Source organism: Spinacia oleracea, chromosome 4 (assembly GCF_020520425.1).
Source record: "Spinacia oleracea cultivar Varoflay chromosome 4, BTI_SOV_V1, whole genome shotgun sequence".
In the NCBI taxonomy this organism is placed as follows: domain Eukaryota; kingdom Viridiplantae; phylum Streptophyta; class Magnoliopsida; order Caryophyllales; family Amaranthaceae; genus Spinacia; species Spinacia oleracea.
In genome coordinates this window covers 71,016,150-71,033,791 of record NC_079490.1, presented here as the reverse complement: position 1 = coordinate 71,033,791, position 17,642 = coordinate 71,016,150, and positions in this window count along the sequence as shown.

The window sequence follows — 17,642 nt, the reverse complement described above, 5'->3', positions numbered from 1 at the left end:
TCCAACCTTAGTACAACTGACGTCGAGAGGAGGGCGCGTATTTCTAGAATTACCCCGTTATGGTTAAGTTTAACCATTTGGTGCAAGGTAGAAGCCACACCTCCTAAGTCGCGGAGCCAAGGGCGTCCTAAGAGGAGGTTGAAAGTGGGCTTGATGTCGATTATTTGAAACTCCGTGGTACGTGCCACGGGCCCGGTTTGTATTGTGAGGTTGATTTTTCCCAACACCGGCCTTCGAGAGTTATCATAAGCTCGTACTGAAGGAAATAGTGCCCTTGGTCCAAGTATGCATTCAATGTTAAGTCTAATAAATGCGGTTCAGTATTAATTAACAAGTTAATAATTCAGTGAGATCAAGTGAGCTGAATGCCTAGCTAGAGGCCGCTTCAGTTCAAGTGGAATTAATGATATTAATCCACAGCTTACTCTTGACTGAACCCGTAGGGTCACACAAATAGTACGTAAACGGATCAAGTATTTAATGGCATTAAATACTCCATCTATGGATATTCGGAATCGACGGATCTTGGTTTCAGTGGGAGCTGAGATCGTCACAAGCAAGAAATGAATACTCCGGAAACGATGATATTGCCGGAAACGGAAATATGGATCGTATCGGAAATATAAATATTATCCAAGTCATAGATGTTGCCGGAAATGGAAACATGGTACGTATCGGAAAATATTAACGGAAATGGAAATATTGCCGGAATCGGAAATATTGCCGGAAACGGAAATATTGTCAGAATCGGAAATATTATCGGAATCGGAAAATAATTCCGGAAACGGAAATATTAAATATTTGTTCGAAACGGAAATTAATTCCGGAATCTGAAATATTAAATATTGTTCGTATCGGAAATGAATTCCGGAACCGGGAATTTAATCGGAAGCGTATCGTACGAATTAGCATCGGACGAGGCCTGCCGGACGAAGGCCCAACACGAAGCCGGGCCATCGCCCAGCAAGCCAAACGCGCGCCACACGCCCAGCCAAGGCAGCGCCCAGGCCCACCGCAAGGCAGGCCCAGCGCGCGCCAAGGCCACGGCTGTGTGGGCCTCGTGGCGTGGGCTGCTGCTCGCACGCACGCGCATGGGCGGCCCTCGTGGCTGCCGTTCGTTTGTGTGTTTGTGTTCATGCACGATTCCTAAAGCTATTAGGATTTGGTATATGATTAAATTCCTATTCCTAAAAGGATAAATTAATTAATTAGGGTTCTTATAGGATTCTAAGTTTAATTAATTCGTATCCTAGTAGGATTCCAATTCCCTTTCCATACCTCTATAAATAAGAGCCTAGGGTCATAATTTATAGATACAATTGAAGTATTCAAAGGGTAAGTTTTTGAAAGAAAATTCAGCCATACACTTGCACTAACCTAGCCGAAAATTCCTAGCACCTTAAGGGTGATTCTAGTTGGTCAATCTTGAGGCGGATCCGGACGTACTGTGGACTATCTACGGAGGGACGACACTTGGAGTCCTAAAGACTTGTTCTTGTTCGGTTCGGGCGCAGCTAGGGAGGGCACGCAACAAAGTGTATGCATCTAAACTATGCTAAATGATTATGTGTAAATAATATGTTTCCTGGCATTAAGGTTTTTCCGCATGATTTATGTTTTGTCATATGTATCATAACCTAACACGTACCCCTTGTGTGGAGGTTTGGAAGTCATCGCTTCCTAGCCCCAAGCAATGGGCGGTTCGCAATGGGCAAACAATTACCGCCGAACCGTTATCTACGAGTACTAGGGGGATGTTTTGTCCTTTGCATCCAACCACTAGATAGAGGGCCTTGTTGTGGGCGCCTCCTTCTTTAGGTAAGTCTTTGTCAGTAAAAACTATTGCTTTTTCCTCAACATCTCTTGTGACGTTGTTAACCAACGAGTCAGGTGTGATATCCGTAGGGACTGAGATGAGGTCAAGTGAGCGAATAAGTTTTTCCGCATGTAAAAGACATTCTAAAATTTTGACAAAAATAGTCTTTTTCGCCGAAACCCAGAATTCCCAAATTCGAAGCCTAACTATGACTTTTCGGAGGTTTTAGTTTTTCGAACGCAAAAGTTTGTAAATTTAAGATGTTAAATTAAATATTTGCGATTCTTGTTGATAAATCTTGAATTTTTGATTGACCTACTGTATATGTTTAACAAGTTTGAATGCCTAGCCTTGTTAATTATGCAATCTAATTTGTAATTATAATTAATTTGTTGAAAATTTGAATAATTTAGAATTGATTTGATTTTCATAATTAATTAATAATTTAATTAGATACCTATGATTAAAAACCACCATAAGAATTCTTAATTTGTGTTAAATTTTAAATTTTTATGACCTAGATTTGAATCCATGTTAATCGGAAATTAATTGATTAATAAATTTTCGATTTTTCGCCCTAAAATTATGAAATTAATATATTTTATTAATTTGTCATTAATTTTGAATTAAAAATTTTAATTTTTTACGCAATCACTCATAAAACTTGCACGCACAAAGCAATGGACGCTACGTGTTACCCTTAAGGGGTGTTGTATAGTGCGGGCATGCGACGACGAGCAAGGGAGCTCGTCGCCCATGCGGTACGAATGCAGCGAGCAAGGCGATGGCGCGCGAGCACAAGGCAGCAGCCCTGCCTTGTGTCGAGCGCTGCGCGCATGTGGGCGATGGGCGAGCAGCGATGGCACGGTACAAGCAGAGGCGCGCGCGCGCGAGGGCGAGAGCTGGTCGCCCAGCGATCGCAGCTCAATGTGCCAACACGCGTGGCCTCGAGCGCAGGCTTGCGCGAGCAAGCGAGCGAGCACATCGTTGCTGTTGCGGTGCGATGGGCGGGCAGGCTGCGCGCAAGCGTAGCTTGGCTTGCTGCGTTTGCGCGTGGCTGCTGCGATGACGTGCCATGGGCCAGCGATGGTCGTGCAATCGATGGGGCTTGGGCGCAAGCCCAAGTGCTCGTCATGTTACGATTATCGAGTTTTAAATTTTAATTTTAATTTTCAGTTCGGAAACGATTTTAATTAATTTTAAAATTCGAAATTTAAATTGTTTTCTTGGATTTTAATTTTGAATATTATAATTATTATAAATTTTATTTATACTAATTATTTTACTAAAATTAAATCTTGAATTAATTTAAATTCGTTTAATTCAACTGAAATAAATTAAATTAATGGATTCGATTATAAATTTATATGAGCTTTAAATTTTAATTAAATTTGTATGTTTCCGGTTAGACTAGAAATACATTTTTATGTTTAAAATTAGTAAAGCATATGAATTTATTGGTTTAAGTGGGAGCATTTTTAGTCATAAACTCTTGATTAGGTCTACAAATCCCTTAAGGTTAAACAACTTGATTAGAATTAATAAGGACTGAATAATTGGTAGATTATTGGTGCCCTTGATTAATTACTGCAAATATTTATGTGATGCATAACGTGTTTTACTAACCAGCTATGTGGGCCATTCATGATAATGAATGGGTGAATGGTATATATTGTATATGTACTGTTTTGCAGGTTATGAAGTGACTAGTATGGCCCAAATAGGATAGAAAATATGGTCTGCGTACCATTAATTTGAATGTAATTGGTCTAAAGTACCAAAATTGTTTTTCAATTCAAATATGGTCTGCGTACCATCAAATAGTTGTAATTAGTTTAATTATAGCTTATCCTATTTGAAGAAAATGGCGCCTCCCACGGAGATTTTCAAGACGGACTTTGAAGTTGAAGCTTCAAGATGAAGTCGGGCCATACTAGATCACATTTATCTTATGAATGTTTTGAGTTATTTATTGCTTTTAAATATGTCTTAAATATGCATGAGATCAAAGCTTGATTATGTTGCATGATTAAGGATTTTAGTTCACTTAAAATCTAACCAACATAGTAAGAGCCTTAAGTTCCAAACTTAAAAATTGAGTTAAAAGGTGCCATGCCAAAATAACACTTACTTGGATATCCTTTCTTCATCGATCTTAGTAATAGTTTTCCGCCATAGCGAGGTGTTACTTATTGATACTAAGGGGGTAAGGTACACAAATAATTGTGAGTACTTGTTAGTTTTGGTGAAACTCAACGATATAAGTAAGGAGTCCTTTTATGTCGTGGCTATCAACCAAGAATAGTTTCTAGACTATTAGCAAAAGGCTTTTGCTTACCTAAAAGATTTTAGAATTAAGTCTAAATACATAATGTGCTTAATTCTTCAATGGATTTTAGGATCTTGGAATCATTTTATTCACACCTGCCGGAACACATAACTTGAATAAAATGCTTAATGAACATTGAATTATGCATGTATGCTAGAATTTAAGTTTATTAAGAGAAACTGTGAATGGTTATTTATTTGTTTATTCTTTTCAATTGTAGTTTTACTATGGCAAACAACAATCAAAACATCATCATGGGTTCTGAGCTTATGGTCAAGCTGAACCTAACGAATTTTCTTGAATGGGAAGCTAAGCTAGTTGAAATAGTCAGACTCAATGGACTTGAGTATGTACTATTACATCCCATGCCAAGCTACTATGCCAGAGACATGACCCCTGAAAGATTTTCCGCCTGGGATGCGGATCTCAAAAAGGTTATGAGTCTCATGCTGAACAATATCCCTGATGAATGGGCTAGAAGGTTTGTAGCTTATGAACCTTTTACGCTCATCAAGAATCTGAGGGATATCTGTCGTGGAAGCACGGAGGACAGGGACCTAAACGTCCATGAGTTGATTGAATCAATGTCTGGTCTAAAGGTTAGTTCTCCCAACAGGTGTTATAGGATGGAAGTCCAAGAAACACATGTTCAGCTCCTTCGCACTAAACAAAGGGTAGGCGTCCCACTAAGGTTCCATGTAGATCTTATGCTTTCATATTTTGATCGCCTAAGTCTGCTAGGAACACCAATAAGCGAAAGGATGGCAGTCTCTATCTTGCTCAATTCACTGCACAGTGGGTTTGGTCGCTTCAAGCAACTATACCTAAGTGAACCAACAGAAGAAACAGTTGTAGAATTTGTTCACCTTGTAAGAAAGGCTGAGATAATACTGGACTGCGAATCCAAAGATTTACTCAAGGCTAAAGGGAGACCGTTCAAGAAAAGTGGAAAGTCCAAGGGCAATGCTAAATCAAAGCAAGACAAGTCCACATCAAGCTGTCTTTATTGTGATGGAATAGGCCATTACAAAAGAGAATGTCCAAAGCTAAAGGAAGATCAGAAGAACGGAACAGTCGTTCCATCTTCAGGTATTTTCGTTATAGACTGTACACTTGTTAATTCAACTTCTTGGGTATTAGATACAGGTTGTGGCTCACACTTATGTTCCAATTCTCAGGGACTAAGAAGAAGTAGAAAGTTAAGAAAGGGTGAAGTCGACCTACGAGTGGGAAATGGAGCACGGATTGCTGCATTAGCTGTAGGAACTTATTATTTGTCGTTGCCCTCTGGGCTAGTTTTGGAACTGGAAGAGTGTTTCCATGTTCCAAGTCTTACTAAAAACATCATTTCAGTTTCTTGCTTAGATGCTAAGGGATTTTCCTTTTTAATAAAAGACAATAGTTATTCGTTTTATTTTAAAGAGATGTTTTATGGATCTGCTAGATTAGTCAATGGACTTTATTTATTAGATCACGACAAACAAGTTTATAACATAAATACCAAAAAGGCCAAAAAGGATGATTCAGATCTCACCTATCTGTGGCATTGTCGATTAGGCCATATTAACTTGAAACGCATGGAAAGACTTCAAAAGGAAGGAAGTCTAGAACCATTTGACTTAGAGGATTATGGTAAGTGCGAATCATGTTTACTTGGCAAAATGACAAAGCAACCTTTCTCTAAAGTTGGAGAAAGAGCAACTGAACTATTGGGTTTAATCCATACAGATGTATGTGGACCAATGAGTACAAATGCTAGAGGTGGTTTCAGCTACTTTATCACTTTCACTGATGACTTCAGTAGATATGGTTATGTCTACCTAATGAAGCATAAGTCCGAATCCTTTGATAAGTTCAAGGAATTTCAGAGTGAAGTAGAGAATCAATTAGGCAAGAAGATTAAGGCACTGCGGTCTGATAGAGGCGGTGAATATCTGAGCTATGAATTTGATGACCATCTGAAAGAATGTGGAATTCTATTAGAATTGACCCCTCCTGGAACACCACAATGGAACGGTGTGTCGGAACGGAGGAACAGAACCTTGCTAGACATGGTTAGGTCAATGATGGGTCAGGCCAAACTTCCAATAGAATTTTGGGGACATGCACTAAATACAGCTGCACTCACTATAAATAGAGCTCCGTCTAAAGCTGTCGAAAAGACTCCATATGAGTTATGGTTTGGAAAGCCTCCAAAAGTGTCTTTTCTTAAGATATGGGGATGTGAAGTATACGTCAAACGATTAATTTCAGACAAACTTCATCCAAAATCTGACAAATGTATCCTTGTGGGCTATCCAAAGGAAACAAAGGGGTATTACTTCTACAATACATCTGAGAACAAGGTGTTTGTTGCTCGAGATGGTGTCTTTTGGAGAAGGATCACATTTCCAAAATGACAAGTGGGAGAAAAGTAGACCTCGAAGAAATTCGAGTTGAACGAAAACTCTAGAGAATGCTCAAGATAACATTCAAGATGAAACTCATAGATCTTTAGAAGAATCTGGTGAGGATCATGGTCAATCTAGAGATGTAACACCGCGTAGATCGCAGAGATATAGATCTCAACCGGAAAGGTACTTAGGTATTTTGACGAACGAGAGCTATGACGTTCTATTACTTGAAAGTGATGAACCTGCGACTTACAAACAAGCTATGACGAGCCCTAGCTTCAAGCAATGGCAAGAAGCCATGCAATCTGAATGAGACTCCATGTCTGAAAACCAAGTATGGGATTTGGTCGATTTGCCAGATGGCTACCAAGCCATTGGAAGCAAATGGGTTTTCAAACTGAAAAAGGACAAGGATGGGAAACTTGAAGTTTTTAAAACTAGATTGGTTGCAAAAGGTTACAGGCAAGTCCACGGTGTGGATTACGATGAAACCTTTTCACCAGTTGCAATGCTAAAGTCTATTCGGATAATGTTAGCAATCGCTGCATATTACGATTACGAAATATGGCAGATGGATGTCAAAACCGCTTTCTTAAACGGCGTTTTAACAGAAACTGTGTTTATGACACAGCCTGAAGGTTTTGAGGATCCAAAGAATGCTAAAAAGGTATGCAAGCTAAAGAAATCAATCTACGGATTGAAGCAGGCATCCAGGAGCTGGAATATACGTTTTGATGAAGCAGTCAGTGACTTTGGTTTCATCAAGAACGCAGACGAATCTTGTGTATACAAGAAGGTCAGTGGGAGTAAAATTTCTTTCCTAGTATTATATGTCGACGACATATTACTTATCGGAAATGACATTCCTATGTTGAACTCTGTCAAGATTTGGCTTGGGAAATGTTTTTCGATGAAGGATCTAGGAGAAGCACAGTACATATTGGGCATCAAGATTTACAGAGATAGATCTAAAAAGATGATTGGACTTAGTCAAAGCACTTATATCAATAAGGTGCTTGATAGGTTCAAGATGGCAGACTCCAAGCGAGGCTACCTACCCATGTCTCATGGAATAACTCTAAGCAAGACTTAGTGCCCAAAAACACTTGATGAGCGTAGACGAATGAATGGGATTCCGTATGCATCATTGATTGGTTCAATTATGTATGCTATGATATGTACACGCCCGGATGTTGCGTACGCATTCAGTGCTACGAGCAGATACCAGTCAGACCCAGGAGAGGCACATTGGACTGCTGCCAAGAACATTCTGAAGTACCTGAAAAGGCACAAAGATGACTTCCTGGTCTATGGTGGAGATGATGAATTAATTGTTAAAGGCTATACGAACGCAACTTTTCAAACCGACAAAGATGATTTCAGATCACAGTCTGGGTTTGTCTTCTGCCTCAACGGAGGTGCAGTAAGCTGGAAAAGTGCTAAGCAAAGCACCATTGCGGATTCTACAACTGAAGCGGAGTACATTGCTGCACATGAAGCAACAAAGGAAGCTATATGGCTAAGGAAGTTCATATGATTTTCCAGCCATATAGCTTCCTTTGCTGCTTCATGTGCAGCAATGTACTCCGCTTCAGTTGTAGAATCCGCAATGGTGCTTTGCTTAGCACTTTTCCAGCTTACTGCTCCTCCGTTGAGGCAGAAGACAAACCCAGACTGTGATCTGAAATCATCTTTGTCGGTTTGGAAACTTGCGTCCGTATAGCCTTTAACAATTAATTCACCATCTCCACCATAGACCAGGAAGTCATCTTTGTGCCTTTTCAGGTACTTCAGAATGTTCTTGGCAGCAGTCCAATGCGCCTCTCCTGGGTCTGACTGGTATCTGCTCGTAGCACTGAGTGCGTACGCAACATCCGGGCGTGTACATATCATAGCATACATTATTGAACCAATCAATGATGCATATGGAATCCCATTCATTCGTCTACGCTCATCAAGTGTTTTTGGGCACTGAGTCTTGCTTAGAGTCATTCCATGAGACATGGGTAGGTAGCCTCGCTTGGAGTCCGCCATCTTGAACCTATCAAGCACCTTATTGATATAAGTGCTTTGACTAAGTCCAATCATCTTTTTAGATCTATCCCTGTAAATCTTGATGCCCAATATGTACTGTGCTTCTCCTAGATCCTTCATCGAAAAACATTTCCCAAGCCAAATCTTGACAGAGTTCAACATAGGAATGTCATTTCCGATAAGCAATATGTCGTCGACATATAATACTAGGAAAGCAATTTTGCTCCCACTGACCTTCTTGTATACACAAGATTCGTCCGCGTTCTTGATGAAACCAAAGTCACTGACTGCTTCATCAAAACGTATATTCCAGCTCCTGGATGCCTGCTTCAATCCGTAGATTGACTTCTTTAGCTTGCATACCTTTTTAGCATTCTTTGGATCCTCAAAACCTTCAGGCTGTGTCATAAACACAGTTTCTGTTAAAACGCCGTTTAAGAAAGCAGTTTTGACATCCATCTGCCATATTTCGTAATCGTAATATGCAGCGATTGCTAACATTATTCGAATAGACTTTAGCATTGCAACTGGTGAAAAGGTTTCATCGTAATCCACACCGTGGACTTGCCTGTAACCTTTTGCAACCAATCTAGCTTTGAAAACTTCAAGTTTCCCATCCTTGTCCTTTTTCAGTTTGAAAACCCATTTGCTTCCAATGGCTTGGTACCCATCTGGCAAATCGACCAAATCCCATACTTGGTTTTCAGACATGGAGTCTAATTCAGATTGCATGGCTTCTTGCCATTGCTTGGAGCTAGGGCTCGTCATAGCTTGCTTGTAAGTCGCAGGTTCATCACTTTCAAGTAATAGAACGTCATAGCTCTCGTTCGTCAAAATACCTAAGTACCTTTCCGGTTGAGATCTATATCTTTGCGATCTACGCGGGGTAACATTTCTAGATTGACCATGATTCTCACCAGATTCTTCTAAAGATCTCTGAGTTTCATCCTGAATGTCATCTTGAGCATTCTCTAGAGTTTGTTGTTCGACTCGAATTTCTTCGAGGTCTACTTTTCTCCCACTTGTCATTTTGGAAATGTGATCTTTCTCCAAAAAGACACCATCTCGAGCAACAAACACTTTGTTCTCAGATGTATTGTAGAAGTAATACCCCTTTGTTTCCTTTGGATAGCCCACAAGGATACATTTGTCAGATTTTGGATGAAGTTTGTCTGAAATTAATCGTTTGACGTATACTTCACATCCCCAAATCTTAAGAAAAGACACATTTGGAGGCTTTCCAAACCATAATTCGTATGGAGTCTTTTCGACAGCTTTAGACGGAGCTCTATTTATAGTGAGTGCAGCTGTATTTAGTGCATGTCCCCAAAATTCTAATGGAAGTTCGGCCTGACCCATCATTGACCTGACCATGTCTAGCAAGGTTCTGTTCCTCCGTTCTGACACACCGTTCCATTGTGGTGTTCCAGGAGGAGTCAATTCTGATAGAATTCCACATTCTTTCAGATGGTCATCAAATTCATAGCTCAGATATTCACCGCCTCTATCAGACCGCAGTGCCTTGATCTTCTTGCCTAATTGATTCTCTACTTCACTCTGAAATTCCTTGAATTTGTCAAAGGATTCAGACTTATGCTTCATTAGGTAGACATAACCATACCTACTGAAGTCATCAGTGAAAGTGATAAAGTAGCTGAAACCACCTCTAGCATTTGTACTCATTGGTCCACATACATCTGTATGGATTAAACCCAATAGTTCATTTGCTCTTTCTCCAACTTTAGAGAAAGGTTGCTTTGTCATTTTGCCAAGTAAACATGATTCGCATTTACCATAATCCTCTAAGTCAAATGGTTCTAGAATTCCTTCTCTTTGAAGTCTTTCTAAGCGTTTCAAGTTTATATGGCCTAATCGACAATGCCACAGATAGGTGAGATCTGAATCATCCTTTTTGGCCTTTTTGGTATTTATGTTATATACTTGTTTGTCGTGATCTAATAAATAAAGTCCATTGACTAATCTAGCAGATCCATAAAACATCTCTTTAAAATAAAACGAACAACTATTGTCTTTTATTATAAAGGAAAATCCCTTAGCATCTAAGCAAGAAACTGAAATGATGTTTTTTAGTGAGACTTGGAACATGGAAACATTCTTCCAGTTCCAAAACTAGCCCGGAGGGCAACGACAAATAGTAAGTTCCTACGGCTAATGCAGCAATCCGTGCTCCATTTCCCACTCGTAGGTCGACTTCACCCTTGCTTAACTTTCTACTTCTTCTTAGTCCCTGTGGATTGGAACATAAGTGTGAGCCACAACCTGTATCTAATACCCAAGAAGTTGAATTAGCAAGTATACAGTCTATAACGAAAATACCTGAAGATGGAACGACTGTTCCGTTCTTCTGATCTTCCTTTAGCTTTGGACATTCTCTTTTGTAATGGCCTATTCCATCACAATAAAGACAGCTTGATGTGGACTTGTCCTGCTTTGATTTAGCATTGCCCTTGGACTTTCCACCTTTCTTGAATGGTCTCTTTCTAGCCTTGAGTAAATCTTTGGCTTCACAGTCCAGTACTATTTCAGCCTTTCTGACAAGGTGAATAAATTCTGCAACTGTTTCTTCTCTTGGTTCACTTAGGTATTGTTGCTTGAAGCGACCAAACCCACTGTGTAGTGAATTGAGCAAGACAGAGACTGCCATCCTTTCGCTTATTGGTGTTCCTAGTAGACTTAGGCGATCAAAATATGAACACATAAGATCCACATGGAACCTCAGTGGGACGCCTACCCTCTGTTTAGTGCGAAGGAGCTGAACATGTGTTTCTTGGACCTCCATCCTATAACACCTGTTGGGAGAACTAACCTTTAGACCAGACATTGATTCAATCAACTCATGGACGTTCAGGTCCCTGTCCTCCGTACTTCCACGACAGATATCCCTCAGATTCTTGATGAGCGTAAAAGGTTCATAGGCTACAAACCTTCTAGCCCAATCATCAGGGATATTGTTCAGCATGAGACTCATAACCTTTTTGAGATCCGCATCCCAGGCGTAAAATCTCTCAGGGGTCATGTCTCTGGCATAGTAGCTTGGCATGGGATGTGACAGTACATACTCAAGTCCATTGAGTTTGACTATTTCAACTAGCTTAGCTTCCCATTCAAGAAAATTTGTCAGGTTCAGCTTGACCATAAGCTCAGAACCCATGATGATGTTTTGATTGTTGTTTGCCATATTAAAACTACAATTGAAAAGAATAAACAAATAAATAACCATTCACAGTTTCTCTTAATAAACTTAAATTCTAGCATACATGCATAATTCAATGTTTATTAAGCATTTTATTCAAGTTATGTGTTCCGGCAGGTGTGAATAAAATGATTCCAAGATCCTAAAATCATTGAAGAACTAAGCACAGTTTGTCGACTTAATCCTAGAACATCTTAGGTAAGCAAAAGCCTTTTGCTAATAGTCTAGAAACTATTCTTGGTTGATAGGCACGTCTAAGAACTTATTAGGTAAACCTATCGATTTTGCCACGACATAAAAGGACTCCTTACTTATATCGTTGAGTTTCACCAAAACTAACATGTACTCACATATTATTTGTGTACCTTGCCCCTTTAGGACCAATAAGTAACACCTCGCTGAGCGAAAACTATTACTAGATTGATGTAAAGGATATCCAAGCAAGTGTATATTTTGGCATGGCACCTTTTAACTCAATTTTTAAGTTTGGAACTTAAGGCTCTTACTATGTTGGTTAGATTTTAAGTGAACTAAAATCCTTAATCATGCAACATAATCAAGCTTTGATCTCATGCATTTTAAGACATATTTAAAAGCAATAAATAACTTAAAACATGCATAAGATAAATGTGATCTAGTATGGCCCGACTTCATCTTGAAGCTTTAACTTCAAAGTCCGTCTTGAAAATCTCCGTGGGAGGCACCATTTTCTTCAAATAGGATAAGCTATAACTAATTACAACTATTTGATGGTACGCAGACCATATTTGAATTGAAAAATAACTTTGGTACTTCAGACCAATTACATTCAAATTAATGGTACGCAGACCATATTTTCTATCCTATTTGGGCCATACTAGTCACTTCATAACCTGCAAAACAGTACATATACAATATATACCATTCACCCATTCATTATCATGAATGGCCCACATAGCTGGTTAGTAAAACACATTATGCATCACGTAAACATTTGCAGCAATTAATCAAGGGCACCAATAATCTACCAATTATTCAGTCCTTATTAATTCTAATCAAGTTGTTTTAACCTTAAGGATTTGTAGACCTAATCAAGAGTTTATGACTAAAAGGCGCTCCCACTTAAACCAATAAATTCATATGCTTTACCAATTTTAAACATAAAAATGTATTTCTAGTCCAACCGGAAACATACAAATTTAATTAAAATTTAAAGCTCATATCAATTTATAATTGAATCCAAAAATTTAATTTAATTTCAGTCGTATTTAAATTAATTCATGATTTTAATTTTAGTAAAATAATTAGAATAAATTCCATTTATTATAATTATAATATTCAAAATTAAAATCCAAAAAATTAATTCAAATTATTAATTTTAAAATTAATTAAAATTACGTGAACTGAAATTTTCAAATTAAACATTCAAAACGATCTAATCGTAACGCAAGCACCCTACGCGTTGCACGCCCATGGGCCGTACGCACACAGCCATTGCTGGCCATGTGCGCGCAGCCCATGCGCTCGTCGCATAGCTGCTGCTGTCCTATCGCAAGCCTCCGCACAGCGCCCCATCGCACGCGAGCTATCGCTCGCAGTGCGCGCGCGCGAGATCGCTCGCTAGGCGCGCGACATCGCTCGCTGGGGCGCGACATCGCTCGCTGGGCGGGCGACATCGCGCGCTGTGCGCGCGAGCCATCGCTCGCTGGGGCGCGACATCGCTCGCTGGGCGAGCGACATCGCGCGCTGTGCGCGCGAGTAGTGCTGGGCGCAGCGCTCGTGGCACGCGAGCTTGCGCTCGCTGCGCGCGAGGCTGCGCGCACTTGTGCGAGGCAGCGCGCGTTGTGGCGCAGCTCGCTTGCTGCCCACACGCGACTGCCTTGGCTCGCCCCTCGCCCATGCCCATTTGTTCATTGCTCGTGGCACACGACACAAGGCAGGGCTGCTGCCTTGTGCTCGTGCACTACGCCCTTGCTCATTGCATTCGTGCCGCACGGGCGACGAGCTCCCTTGCTCGTCGTCGCATGCCCGCATTATACAACACCCCTTAAGGGTAACACGAAGCGTCCATTGCTTCGTGCGTGCAAGTTATATGAACGAATCGCATAAAAATTTAAAATTTATATTTAAAATTAATGACAAATTAATAAATATTATTAATTTCATAATTTTAGGGCGAAAAAATCGAAAATTTATTATCCAATTGATTTCCGATTGTTATGGATTCAAGTCTAGGTCATAAAAATTTAAAATTTATCGTAAATTTACAATTTTTATGGTGGTTTTTAATCATAGGTTTCTAATTAAATTACAATTAATTATGAAAATCAAATTAATTCTAAATTATTCTAATTTTCAACAAATTAATCATAATTACAAATTAGATTGCATAATTAACAAGACTAGGCATCCAAACTTGTTAAACATATGCAGTAGGTCAATCAAAAATTCAAGATTTATCAACAAGAATCGCAAATATTTAATTTAACATCTTAAATTTACGAAATTTTGCATTCGAAAAACTAAAACCTTCGAAAAGTCATAGTTAGGCTTCGAATTTGAGAATTCTGGGTTCGGCAGAAAAATACTATTTTTGTCAAAATTTTAGAATGCCTTTTACATGCGGAATTGACACAAAAATCACTCAATTCGGATGAGTAATGAAGAAACTGCCGAAAAACTGCGTACGTATAATTAAATAAACGCAATTTGCAATTAATTAACAATTACGAAAATTAATCACCCCTTTTAATTCTTGCAAATTTGTAATATTTAACCATGTTCATGCAATTTAGATTATGAAAATAATAAGGGGCTCGTGATACCACTGTTAGGTTATGATACATATGACATTACATAGATCATGCGGAAACAACCATTAACCCAGGACAACATATTATTTACACATAATCATATAGCATAATTTAGATGCATACTCTTTGTTGCGTGCCCTCCCTAGCTGCGCCCGAACCGAACAAGAACAAGTCTTTTAGGACTCCAAGTGTCGTCCCTCCGTAGATAGTCCACAGCACGTCCGGATCCGCCTTAAGATTGACCAACTAGAATCGCCCTTAAGGTACTAGAAAATTTCGGCACTTTATGAGCAAGATGTGTGTTTTAATTTTCTCTCAAAAACTCACTTTTTGAATACTTTGAAACTTGTGTATAAATTATGACCCCTAGGCCTTTATTTATAGAGTTATGGAAAAGGAATCGTAATCCTAGTAGGATACGAATTAATTGAAATTAGAATCCTACATGAATTCTATTTAATTAATTTATCCAATTAGGAATAGAAATTTAATCATACACTGACTCTTGTAGATTCAGGAATCACGCATGAGCACAAACTCACACACACACGGCAGCCACAAGGGCTGCCCATGCGCGTGCGAGCAGCAGCCCCGCGCAGCACGGCCCACGCATCCGTGGCCCTTGGCGCGCGCTGGGCCTGCCTTGCGGTAGGCCTGGGCGCTGCCTTGGCTGGGCTTGTGGCGCGCATGCTTGCTGGGCGATGGCCCCAGCTTCGTGCTGGGCCTTCGTCCGGCAAGCCTCGTCCGATGCTAATTCGTACGATACGCTTCCGTTTAAATTTCCATTCCCGGAATCTATTTCCGATACGAACAATATTTAATATTTCCGATTCCGGAATTAATTTCCGTTTCGAACAAATATTTAATATTTCCGTTTCCGGAATTATTTTCCGATTCCGGTAATATTTCCGATTCTGACAATATTTCCGTTTCCGGCAATATTTCCGATTCTGGTAATATTTCCATTTCCAATAATATTTTCCGATACGTACCATGTTTCCGTTTCCGGCAACATCTACGACTTGGATAATATTCATATTTCCGATACGATCCATATTTCCGTTTCCGGCAATATCATCGTTTCCGGAGTATTCATTTCTTGCCTGTGACGATCTTAGCTCCCACTGAAACCAAGATCCGTCGGTTCCGAATATTCATAGATGGAGTATTTAATGCCATTAAATACTTGATCCGTTTACGTACTATTTGTGTGACCCTACGGGTTCAGTCAAGAGTAAGCTGTGGATTAATATCATTAATTCCACTTGAACTGAAGCGGCCTCTAGCTAGGCATTCAGCTCACTTGATCTCACTGAATTATTAACTTGTTAATTAATACTGAACCGCATTTATTAGACTTAACATAGAATGCATACTTGGACCAAGGGCATTATTTCCTTCAGGTAATAGTGTAAAAGTGTCGAAGCAAGTAAGGGTTGGTTTGACTATGGGTTCGTATGTGGATGAAGTTCTTTGTGATGTTATTCCTATGGATGCTTGTAATATTTTGTTGGGTCGTCCTTGGCAGTTTGATAGGGACGTGATTCATAAAGGGAGAAGCAATGAGTATGAATTGAGAGACAAAGGCAAGAAAATTGTGCTAAAGCCTATGTCATCTCAAGCGGTTCGATCCATGAGTGTGAAACAAAAGAAAAAGCCGAATCTCACCATGTTGGCTAGTGAACGAGAAATTGAGCAAGCTCTTGATCATGGAGAGTTGGTGTATTTGCTCGTGGCTAAGGAGAGTCCAATTGAAGGCCAAAATTGGAAAGAAGGCAGTCCCATTGCCGAATTGCTGTTTGAGTTCAAGGATGTATTTCCGGATGAATTACCACCAGGTTTGCCCCCTATTCGTGGTATTGAACATCAAATTGATCTTATTCCAGGAACTTCTTTGCCTAATAAGGCTGCCTATCGTTGCAATCCGGAGGAAACAAAGGAATTACAAAAGCAAATTGATGAACTTGTGAATCGAGGCTATGTTAGAGAAAGCTTGAGTCCATGTGCTGTTCCGGTGTTGCTTGTGCCTAAGAAAGATGGAACATGGCGAATGTGTGTTGATAGTAGGGCTGTGAATAACATTACCATCAAGTATCGTTTTCCAATTCCGAGACTTGATGATATGTTAGATGAGCTCCATGGTTCGAAGTTGTTCTCAAAAATTGATTTGCGAAGTGGTTATCATCAGATTCGGATGCGTGAAGGAGATGAGTGGAAAACGGCTTTCAAGACAAAACATGGTTTGTATGAGTGGACCGTCATGCCATTTGGTCTCACTAATGCTCCTAGTACGTTTATGAGGCTAATGAACGAAGTGCTTAAATCATTTTTGGGCAGATTCGTTGTGGTATATCTTGATGACATCTTGGTGTATAGTAGGAACGAAGAGGAGCATCTGATTTATTTGAGGGATGTTTTTGAAACACTTAGAGCTCAAAGACTCTATGGGAAGCTAGAGAAGTGTTCATTCCTTGTTGACAATGTTGTATTCTTGGGCTATGTGGTTTCGAAAGATGGAGTGTCCGTGGATCAGTCCAAGATCGAGGCTATCAAATCGTAGCCTAATCCTAAAACTATAAGTGAGGTGCGTTCATTACATGGTCTTGCTTCATTTTATAGACGTTTCATTCGTGATTTCAGTACTATTACTAGTCCTATCACTAGTTGCTTGAAGAAAGGTGCTTTTGTGTGGGGAGAGGACGCTCAAAAGGCGTTTGATTTGATTAAAGAGCGTTTGTGTGCTGCTCCTATTTTGGCGCTGCCAGATTTCTCTCAACCTTTTGAGGTCGAGTGTGATGCTAGTGGAGTGGGGATTGGTGATGTTTTGATCCAAGGTAAGCGTCCCATAGCTTATTTTTCGGAAAAGTTAGGGGGTGCTCGTTTGAATTATTGCACTTATGATAAGGAGTTCTATGCCATTGTTAGAGCTTTGGATCATTGGAGTCATTATTTGCGTTCTAGCCACTTTGTTTTGCATTCTGATCATGAATCTTTGAAGTATATTAATGGGCAACAAAAATTGAGCCCAAGGCATGCTAAATGGGTTGAGTTCTTGCAATCCTTT